General features: G+C 40.3%; 2 long non-coding RNA genes and 1 pseudogene across 3 annotated transcripts; 1 reads left to right on the top strand and 2 right to left on the bottom strand.

Annotated features, from left to right (window-relative positions):
• Positions 1–227: 227 nt before the first annotated feature.
• Positions 228–2,241, top strand: LOC104727710 (uncharacterized). 2 transcript variants are annotated; one of them, XR_758213.3, is made up of 8 exons: positions 228–412; positions 527–660; positions 963–1,052; positions 1,131–1,217; positions 1,424–1,492; positions 1,571–1,678; positions 1,823–1,892; positions 2,081–2,241. It is a non-coding gene; the product is annotated as an uncharacterized LOC104727710 (long non-coding RNA). The 2 variants fall into 2 exon arrangements; XR_015581605.1 differs by having other exon boundaries at positions 249–412; positions 977–1,052.
• Positions 2,242–2,971: 730 nt separating this feature from the next.
• Positions 2,972–8,670, bottom strand: LOC109126886 (uncharacterized; annotated as a pseudogene).
• A 1,196-nt stretch (positions 8,671–9,866) lies between these two features.
• LOC104727707 (uncharacterized) lies at positions 9,867–10,656 on the bottom strand. The gene is made up of 3 exons (XR_758212.3): positions 10,521–10,656; positions 10,340–10,421; positions 9,867–10,201 (listed from the first exon to the last, which is right to left on the bottom strand). It is a non-coding gene; the product is annotated as an uncharacterized LOC104727707 (long non-coding RNA).
• Positions 10,657–11,145: the final 489 nt, after the last annotated feature.

The raw sequence follows: 11,145 nt of genomic DNA, 5'->3' as shown, positions 1-11,145 counted from the left end.
AGGATTTGAGAAGACATTTAAAAATCTCAAGTTGAATAACATGTGATCAATACTATAAAAGTATAAGGGAGTTTCTCTCCAGTTGACACATCAGCTTCTGTATTGAACCAGAAGCTAACACATCCAGTTGACACATCAGCTTCTGTATTGAACTAGAAGCTAACACATCAGTAAAAAAAGCTAACCAATCAAATTATAACAATAATACACATCATCTAAATTAACTCATACGTGGACGAAAGAAAATAGAAGCGAACGTGTGAGTGTTTTTGTCTTTCTCTTCTTCGTCGTCGTTTTGTCTGAAAGAGAACGTTTTCTCTATTGTTTTTTCTATTCTTCGATTTGTTCTTCTTCTCCGTCGCCGATTTGAGCTCACGACGGAAGCTGCCTCCTTCACGTTGACTCGGACTTGGTCTTTGCTATCTCTTTCTCTGATTGTCAATGATATCTCTTGCCTATCTATGTACCTGTTCACATACACGCAAAAATTTGTTATTGAATTGTGGGTTTTTCTTTGATCTACCAGAATCTATGTGTTTATACTCAATTTCTTCTGCCCCAAATCGAAGACGACGGGTTTCTTTCTTCTGGTGCTTGGATTTTGCAATTTGTTTGTCGTCTTTGTTGGATTCATCAAGATTTTGTAGTCTGTTATATTGGGTAATACTTCTTGTGCCTGATATTTGTTTATTTGTTAGATTCATCAAGATTCTGTAGTGTGTTATATTGGGGATTTCATTGAATTAAACCTTCCTTCTTCACCTGTGGTTCTTATTGATCATTGTAAGCAATCAATCATTAGATAAGGCTCGGATCATTGTCATGAAGATAACAATAACCACTACTAATCGTTTGACATATTCAAATCTCTGGTTGATTGGTTGAAGACGTATGAGATACTAGAAGTTAGATGATCTGTCCTATGTATTTGTGCTTTTGTAGCCTAACTTAGTATATATCAGTGAAAATGATGCAGGATTTTTCTACTCGAATAAGGAACAGAGGGAAGCCATGGTTACTGCTAAGAGACGTTCCGTTGATGAAAGAAGAAGGTGAGTTTGAAACCACTACTATCTCCTAGCCATATGCTGTATTGTTTCAGATATTTACATGTTCTATTTCTCATGCAGGTTTGTGCTGGTAATGATAACAGCTTTGTTATCATAAATCAAAAGGGTATTGATCCCCCGTCATTGGATCTTCTTGCTCGAGAAAGGGTAAGCTATGATTAGCTTTGTCTTGTTTTCAGCATCTGATTACTAAAAAGTATGGAAAATCCAGAAAAAAAATTGTGAAATCAAGTGAATTGAAATGTAAAGTAAAGGCAAAATGAGTTTTATACCAACTAGGGAAAAAGTTATCAACTAATAGTATTCACCTAGAAGCATATGCCTGGTTTATTGACATCTGTCTCTTTCCATAGGGAGCTGGAGCTTTTGAAGTTGCAGCAAGACAACACTTAATCAATGAAGTCAAGAAAACCGTTCAACGGGTAAGTATAAAGTAAATTCCCTTTGCTCCAGTTCTTGTTTTTTCCCGGCTGCTAACGTTAATTGTGGGCAAATTGCAGCGTGCTCAACTCGGTGTTGAAGCTTTTGCCAACGCCCTTCTCGTGGTGCCCAAGACACTCGCCGAAAATGCTGGGCTTGACACTCAAGACGTTATCATTTCTCTAACGGTATTATACTTGTGTTTTTCTCTTCTGACACTATCGATTATGCTCCAATTAACATACGATCTGTCTTTCGATATGCATGTCTGGTCTCTAGGGATACTTTTTTATGAGAATTTTGATATATCTTACATTGTCTTTTATCTGCAGATTTTTGGATTACAATGGCACATCCATTGTATCTTGTGAGGTTGACTGCAACGACAATACCAATTGATGGGTATGTACACCAAGTCCATTCTCGCAATTAATACCAACTGTTTAGATTTGTGTATTTAATAATTTGGAAAGCTAGAGCACTTCCGGTGGAAATTCAAATACACAATACTTTTATTCTCCAGTGAGGTTAGTTTCAATGCATGTAATCCCTAATTAATCATCTGTTTTGTGTTGTCTGTGTTTTTCCAGGGAAGGAAGAAGCATTATACATAGTTAAATCTTACAGTTTTCATATTGTTTATGGATTTGGGGTTAATTTCAATTGAGGGATGAGGTGAACCGTAGCCACTAAGCTTTCTTAGCTGGAATTATATATCATTTAAGTATTTAGAGAAAATAATCATTCTTTATTTGACTTGATCACAAATAAAACTAATAGAGTGAGAAAACGGCTCAAATATTCAAGTCTTAACCGTCCTTGTCCAGTGGTATTCGAATCTCTTTAAATTTCTGATCAGACTGGTACTGGAACTCTTTTTTCCCATCCACAATCTAGATATCCAAGTAAGCCCTTTCATCTTGATGCCTAATGTTTTTCTAAATTTTAGTTGTTGTCATTTCACTGGAACATATCTATTTGATTATTGATTCCATGTCTCAGTGAGATAATAAAAAGTTTATTGTTATTATTCTAAATATCCTGTTTTTAATGTAAGAAATTTAAATGGAATTTATTTTTAAATCTATTTGCAGACAGAATATTTTTATACATTTTCTTTCAAGAAAACAAACAAATAAATGCTCTAGAAATTAAATGAAGCTTGTATATGGAATTTCAGTATAAGGCGTTCACCTCATGTCTTGTTCTTCAAAAAATGAGAGGCATATATATCTATATGATTTAATTATAGTTTTAAACAATATGATTTATATTACAACTTATATGTATTATTAAATTAAAAATTCTTAAAGAAAATCCTGCGGCGTAGCGCGGGTGTCAACCTAGTTTTAATAAAAATCCAAATCCTCTAAAATCTCTCATTGAATACACCCCTTACATGTCGATTTAGATTTACTTTTTTTTTGGTAAGGGAGAGGGGACAAAGCCCCTTCCAAATTTATTACGAAAACTTAAAAAAATTACACACGAGTTCTTCTAGGGAACGTAGTCCCTCTAGCATCTTCATCCAAGATAGAAACAATAGAGATGGGGCAAGAATCAAACAAAACGACCCCGAGGGGCTGAGAGAAGGCATAGTTAGCCAATCCATCCGCCAGACGATTAGCCTCTCTATAACCATGAGAAATTCGGACACTCCAGTCCTTAGAGATAAAGCCATAGCACATGCGTACTAGGGTAGACAAGGGATGGGTCTCACTTATCCCTGTCTTTAATATCCGACCACCAACTCCAAGTCTACTACAAGGTCTAGCTGCGGTATTCTGTGATCCCAGGCTAAACACAGGCCGTAGTATACTCCCCAAAGCTCTGCCAATGGCGCCGAGCACACACCGATATTCAATGCAAACCCGCCTAACCATTTCCCTTCCGCGTCCCTCAACACCCCACCAGCTGCCGCCGCTCCCGGATTCCCTCTTGAAGCCCCATCCGTATTCAATCGGACCCATCCGACATCCGGAGCCTGCCACGAGATCAGTCTTATTTCTCGACCCACCGCGCGAGATACACCTTTGGTAACCAAGTGTGCATTGTGCACTGTCTGAGAGATCTCCTTCACAAACCGCACTCGATCCCTACACTTACCAACTTCCCCGAAAATGTTACCACATCTCCACTTCCAGCCCCACCATACGATCATACCAAACAGCGTAGACCATGGCACTCCAAACAACTCCTGATTATTAGACAAATTAGTGAACACCCATTCTAATAAACTTTGATGAAAGAACAGAGATTGGTGACGAGGTGGTATAATCCGCATCCAGACCCCTGAGATCGCAGGGCAATCTCGAAGAACATGTATGATCGTTTCCTCCCCTGCTTTGCACACTATGCAGACCCCAGAATCACTTAAGTGCCGTCTGTGCCTTTCCACATTTGTCATAATAACTTGCTTAACCACCATCCAAAGAAAAACCCTTACTCTTTCTGGTACCGCACTACGCCAAACCATACCGTATAAAATGTCCATATTCTGTCTTGGAACCGTGTTTCTAGTCAGAGCTTCATATGCCGATTTCACTGAGAATCGCCCATCCAAACTAGCTTTCCACGAGATTCTGTCCTTAGACCCCGTATCAGTATCAACAATAACTGACCTGAGGTTCAAGCACACGAAGTCTGGAAGATATTGTTCAAAACGCGGGAAGTCCCAACCAACACCATCATGCCATAAATCCCGAATCCGAACCTGTTGGAGTTCAACTGGAGGATCTCCTATCCGCCTATCATACAAAGAGAAATCCCCCATCCACTTATCCTTCCAGAATTTGATCATAACTCCATCCCCAAGGACCCAACCGAGACCCGGGATCACCACTTCTCTTAAGCCTACCCCAACACTTCTCCAGGTTGAAGACCAACTGCTCTTTGCTATAAACCAAGATGCATCACCTATCTTGTACTTACTTCTCACAACCCGAGCCCAGAGACTCGATACGTCAAAGAGAACCCTCCATCCAATTTTTGCAACCAACGCCTTATTCATGGGTTCCGCAGCCCGAATACCTATCCCTCCTTCCCCTTTTGGTAGACATAACTGTTTCCAGGAAACTAGATGCTGTTTCCTCTTTTCTGCCGTGCTATTCCAAATGAAATTCCTTGAGATTTTGTCCAGGGCACTCAAGGTAGACTTGGGAAGCAAGATGGTACTCATTGTATGGACCGGTAGGGACGAGAGAACAGCTTTAGTTAGAGTGATTCGGCCAGCCAAGCTCATGATGCGGCCTTTCCAACCAGCTAACCTAGAATTTGCTCTTTCCAAGACTTCACCAAACGTATTCTTATTGATTCTCTTATGAAGAATCGGCATCCCCAAATACTTCCCAAGGTCACAGGTCATCTGTATTCCACTCTCCGAACTGATCTGCTGGCGATGCTCCCGACTCACATTCCCAGAGAAAAAAATCTTTGATTTTTCGAGACTAACCTTCTGACCCGAAGCCGCACAAAATCTTTCAAGTACACCTCGTATCACTCTGATTTGGCTCACTGAGGCTTCCGCAAACAAGATTAAGTCATCCGCAAACAATACATGTGATAAGAGCGGTCCACCTCTGGAGAGACACACCGGTTTCCAATCTTTAATCCCCACTGATCTATCGATTAAATGACACAACCTCTCCATACATAGAACAAACAAATATGGAGACAAGGGATCTCCTTGCCGGATCCCTCTCTCTGGCTTGAAAGCTTCCGTTTGTTCCCCGTTCCAAAGTAGAGTCATCGAAGGACCTGTAACGCACTGCATGATCCAACCAACCCACTTATCTGGGAGACATGCTGCTCGCAATGTATCCTCCTAAAAATCCCATCTAATTCTATCATAAGCTTTTTCAAGGTCCAGCTTAAGTAGCATCCATCCCTTCCTTCCTTTCTTACGCCTCATTGAGTGCACCGCTTCTTGTACAATCACTATATTATCTGTACTCAGTCTTCCCGGGATAAAGCTTGATTGAGCTGGTCCAATCAAGAGAGATATGACTCGTTTTAACCGCATCACCAACGCCTTTGTGATGCATTTAAACAGCACATTACATAGACTTATAGGTCTGAATTGAGTCACCCTTTCTGGCTTGGCAACCTTCCCAATAAGTACCAATAGTGCATCATTCAGATCCGCCGGTAGTTCCCCTGATTCGAAAAACCTGAGCACAAATTGGGAAACTGAACTTCCCACAACATCCCAACACTCCTGATAAAAGACAGGTTGAAAGCCATCAGGTCCCGGTGCCTTAAACTTCCCCATGCTCCGGAATTGACTCCTCTATCTCCAACGCCGTGAATGGTTTATTTAGTATGCCAAAGTCCAACTCAGACATCTCCGCATACCCCCCTTGTGGTAGCTTTCCCACAACCAGATCCACATCCTCCATCGAGTATAATCTTTTATAATACGCAATGGCTAGCTCCTCCAATGCTTTAGTATCGGATATCCAAGCTCCATCATCTCCTTTGAGCATTTCGATCCGGTTTCGTCGACGGCGTACCACAGTAGAAGTATGGAAATACTTTGTGTTACGGTCTCCAAGGGCGATAAATTTTTCTCTTGATTTTTGGAACCAAATCATCTCCTCCTGTTCCAAAACCACTTCAAACTCTTTAATCAACCCTGCTTCTTTCGTTAGCAAAGCATTTGTTTGTAGAATATCCAGCTGAGCCTGAACGTCCGTAATGTCTGTCATTAGCTTCTCCTTTTTCCTCTGCACATCCCCAAACACTTCTATATTCCACTTCCTCAGCTTCTCCTTCATAGTCTGCAAGGCTTGTGGTGTGGAAACCGTATTATCCCATGAAGACACTAGCAAATCTTTGAAGCTTTCATGTTGCAGCCATGCCGCTTCAAAACGAAACGGACGTCTCCTAGGATCCCCTCGCACCTCCGGTGAGAGTTGGACATATAAGGGCGCGTGATCGGAAGAAAAGAAAGGAAGATGAGTGACCGTCGCTTCTTGCCATCGGAGCCTTGCCTCCGCACAACATAACACTCGGTCCAGTCTTTTAGCAACAAAAGTTCTCTGCTCTCTGCCTCTCTTCCAGGTGAATTGTCCTCCCCGAAATCCCATGTCTATCAGAGAGAGGTCATTTATCCATTGACCAAACAAAACAGAATCCTGTGAAAGACCGCCACTGCCACCCGACCTTTCATCAAGACGAACAATGGTGTTAAAATCTCCACCAATCAACACCGGTCTGTTAATTTCACTCACCTCCTCCTTTAGCTCTGCCCAGAGACCACTTCTCCTACTGACAGTGGGTGCAGCGTAGACAGCAATTAAGTGTATGGTTTCCCCATCCTTCTTCATCCTAGCATGAATAAACTGAGAAGCAGTCTTCACAATTTCAACCTCCCCTGCCTCAGATTTCCAAAGTAGCCAAATACCCCCGCTTTGACCACTTGCATCAACACGATATGAATTGTCGAATCCGAGACCCCGACAGATTCTTTCCGCTTGAGCGCCACTCGCATGCGTTTCAAATAAGGCCAATACCTCAGACCTGAATTTCTTTAACATGTATCGAATGGCTCGTCGAAAATTTGGTTTATTTTCCCCCCGGCAATTCCAAAATAAGCAATTTATCATTAGATCAGATATAGGCATAAAAATCACCGGGGCGCACCGTTAAGCACCGCCGAGACCGTCTCCATCGCCGTGGCCGAAAGACCACTCTCAGCCTGATCCAGTGCAGTCGTCTCCTTCTCCATCGAATGACTTCCCCTCGACTCATGATTCAACTCCTGCTGTCGAACCTCCTGAATTAGTTGTCTTTCCGGTATAAAGATACCCCCAGGCCTACCAGAAACATCGAGTTCTCCTCTCTGACGCTTCCAAGAAGTCGATAGCTCCATATCCCCTTTCGTTGGGCCGAAAATCAGCCCATAGGTCGGCCTGATCTGTTTAACTTGTTTGGGCCTTTGCCCCTTCACATCAGCACCTTTACTACCTCCGACCCTTCCCTCCTTTTGAAAAGCCTTCTGGGCCCGATTATTACTGGCCCCAAAACTGAAAGCCCCTTGACCATTACCTTGTACCGCACTCTTCCCTTTATTCTGTTGACTTAAGAGGTCGACATTTTCCTTATTAGCCTCCGATGATATCGCGTTCCGCTTCGGATCTTCAGATCCCGTATCTTCCTCCAACAAGGCAAATTGATTCGTAATCACCACATTTTCCTTATTTTTAGCACCAGAGATATCCCGAAGATTTCGCCCAAGATTTGGTTCCGCTCCTTTGCGTACCGAGGACTCAACCGCCGTTGCTGGCGATGGCGCAGACTTTCTACTTCTCCGAACTTCAACAAATCCATTCTCCTCCGGGAGTGTGGCTCGCACAGCTGTCGGAACAGTCGGAGCAACGATCTCCAGTTGTTGCACTACCTCCCTCGTTGGACAATGGTGCACAAGATGGCCATAGATTCCACAACTCGAACAGATGTTGGTTAAACCCTCATAAGACACATAATAACGCTCACCGTTCACTTGGACTGTCCCTTTCAGAGGTTGAGACAAATCCACAGCCACACATACACGCGCAAACCGAGCTCTTTCAAAATTCATCGTGTTAAGATCAACCCGAATAGGGTTCCCTATCCCTCGTGCAATTCCCATCAGAATTGCACGGTGATAGTAGTGCACCGGAAGGTTTGACAACCGAATCCACACCGGCGTCGTCACAATATTATCACATAATGGGTCAAAATCCGGGGACCATGCCTGCACCAACAAATAACTACCAAACACTCTCCATGGACCACCCGTCAGAGCCGCCAAATACTCCTCCTCCCGTTCGAACCGGACCATGAAAAACCCCCTCGGCAGATCGATCACATACAAACTCCCCTTCGGATTCCACAACTCTTTCAGTTTCCGGTTTAGGACCGAAATCCCCACGTTCCTACCTAGCACCTTCACAATCATACACTGCTTCCATAAGCCCTTCATCACGTCCAAGACCTCCTTCCCAATAGTAATAACCGGTTCTCCTCCAGGCCCATTCGGAAACTCAAGTTGCAACCTTGATTCCACAAACTCATCATCCAGCACCATATGTGGACACAACCGACCCCCACCAGCTGTGCCAGTCACCTTCTCAACCCAAACCTTCGGAGCATCCGGTGGATCCCCCGGTGGCCTTCCCCTATCTCCAATATCCTCCATCATCGCATCCTGTGCAGCAGCCTCCGAAACCCTAACTTCTCTCTCGTCACCCATTTTTTTTCTTCTGTACCCAACGATGTTTGTAATGTCGATTTAGATTTACTTAAATTAATACGTTTTGTTTTTTGTTAATAATTTTTGAAAATATCTATTTAATTTTATCTAATTTAATAACATGACATTATTTAATTGGCTTAGCTATGAGAGGTGAATGAATGAGCCCAAATATCGTCCTTTTCCCTTTCAATTCTATATTTCTTCCACTAAACTTTGGCTAAAAGTTGCATCTTTTGTAAAATAGTTTTTTTTTGTGAATATAATTTTACATTCATAAAAAAAAACAAGCCAGCTTGCTGTTGAGTACAGATTCTGGGGCGAGTTTTTGTTGGTAGTTTGTTGTACATATGAAGAAGATGAAGGTTTGACAAATGAAGAAGATGCAACTGAGATTGATCGGGTTTAGAGTTATAAATAAATGAGGAATTGCAATGTATAACCAAAAAAAACTTTAATTCAAAACCTAACTATACTAACCACATATCTATCATATTCTATGTATATTATGTACCTATTACCAAATTTATCTTTATCTTCTCCACCTCCACCACCATCACCACCACCATCCTTATCACCGCCGCTGTACCCTTCGACCGCTGGCCACCGCCGCCACCTCCGGCCGCCGGCCACCGGAACCTCCAACCACCAGCCTTCGCCACTTCCGGCCACCGACCACCGCAACCTCCGGCTACCGGCCACCAGCATCCTCCTCTACCATTACTACCATCAAAATACTAAAACTGTAATTTTACCTACCCCTAATCCTAATCTCCTAATCTATTCAAATTATGTGCTATATTCTTCATTTTATTTATTATTTTGGTTATCACGCAAATTGGCCCTAGATATATACGCCTTTTGAAATAAGGATGGTGTATGTACAGTGATATTATCATAAGTTATATATCCACTCGCCTTCTCTCAATTTTATATGAGCTTTTTGTTTACGCAAGCATGTATATACCATATATAGAGGAACAAGAACAATATGGATGTATATCACCTAGATGCACTTAACTTTTCAGTAGCTCATTCTGAGGTATATAACTCCATAACTAAACATATACCGACCAAGAAAACAAACACTAGTGACCATATTGGATGCATATATATAAGAAAAGAAGGAAAAATCAATCTTCTTGAGCAAAATGATTAGTATAATTAAGAATGGATAATATAATTTAATTTCACCATATAGTATATGTCTAAAGACTTACACAAAAGTCCAAACTTTTATTATAGAATAATACGAAAAAAAACCATATATATGTCTAAATAGTTACAACAAAGTCGGGACTTTTGTTCATGACTTCAGAAGGCACAAAAAAATGATCAGCAGGGTATGCCGAATGATCAATGATTACGACATTTTCAAGGATCGTGTTCAATTTCTCCAATAGTTGTTCTTGATCAATATTTTGTCCCTTCACTGCAAAATGGTTTGGTACGATATCACAACATGAAGTTTCAACTCCTAACAATAGAAAAAGTGACAATCATTAACATTGTTTAAAATTCACAAGTCTTAAGTAAAATTATGTATGTATAATAATCGATTTATATAAACAACAAACGTGGTTCCAATATAATCGATGGGTGTGTGTAGGTGTACCTGGGAAACAAACCAAACACTTGAATCCTTTCCTCCATTTTTTTTCGGGACACTCTGCATACTTGAATACAATTGTCGTCGACTACAAACAATGAAATAAAATTAGAGCTTTAGTAAATTCATTATACCAAAAAAAAAAAAGAGATTTTGTTCAATAGGTTTACTAAGAAAACGAACGCACCATTTTTTTGAGAAAAAAGCTAGAAATCTTGGAAGTAGAAGAGAAGGATGATGGACAAGAATGCCAATGAACCTATATATATACATAGCACTCAAGAATGGATCTTCCTTTTTTCTTTTTCTTTTGTGGAAGTAATCCATAAAAGCCAGACACATGGCTGTAAAATAATAATTATGTCTTAATTTCCCAAAATCATAACATATCTTTGACAAAAAAATAAATAATACATTTATGTCTCTAAGATTTTTTACTTTAATGAATTTCCGGAAATCCATATACATTAGATTTATACATTGGATTCATAGACTTTTTACTTTAATGAATCTCTCTAAGATATTTTACATATCATAACATATCTTTGACAAAAAAAAAAAATAATACATTTATCTCTTTAAGATTTTTTTACTTTAATATAGAACATTAATAAATTTTTGGAAATTATTTGACAAGGTAATTTTCCAATTTAACAAGGTAATATATGCATGTAAGAAAAACAAATCTATGTAAAAAAATAATGAACAAATACATTAGTAAATTTTTGGAAATTATTTTATTTTTCCTTAAATTTCCAGAAATTATTTAACAAGGTTGTATATGTAAGAAAAATTAAAAAAAATGAAGAAAA

The sequence above is a fragment of the Camelina sativa genome, chromosome 2, assembly GCF_030686135.1.
Source record: "Camelina sativa cultivar CO46 ecotype springtype chromosome 2, ASM3068613v1".
NCBI lineage: Eukaryota > Viridiplantae > Streptophyta > Magnoliopsida > Brassicales > Brassicaceae > Camelina > Camelina sativa.
The sequence above is the reverse complement of the archived record's forward strand: the minus strand, read 5'-3'. Positions and strand labels throughout refer to the sequence as shown.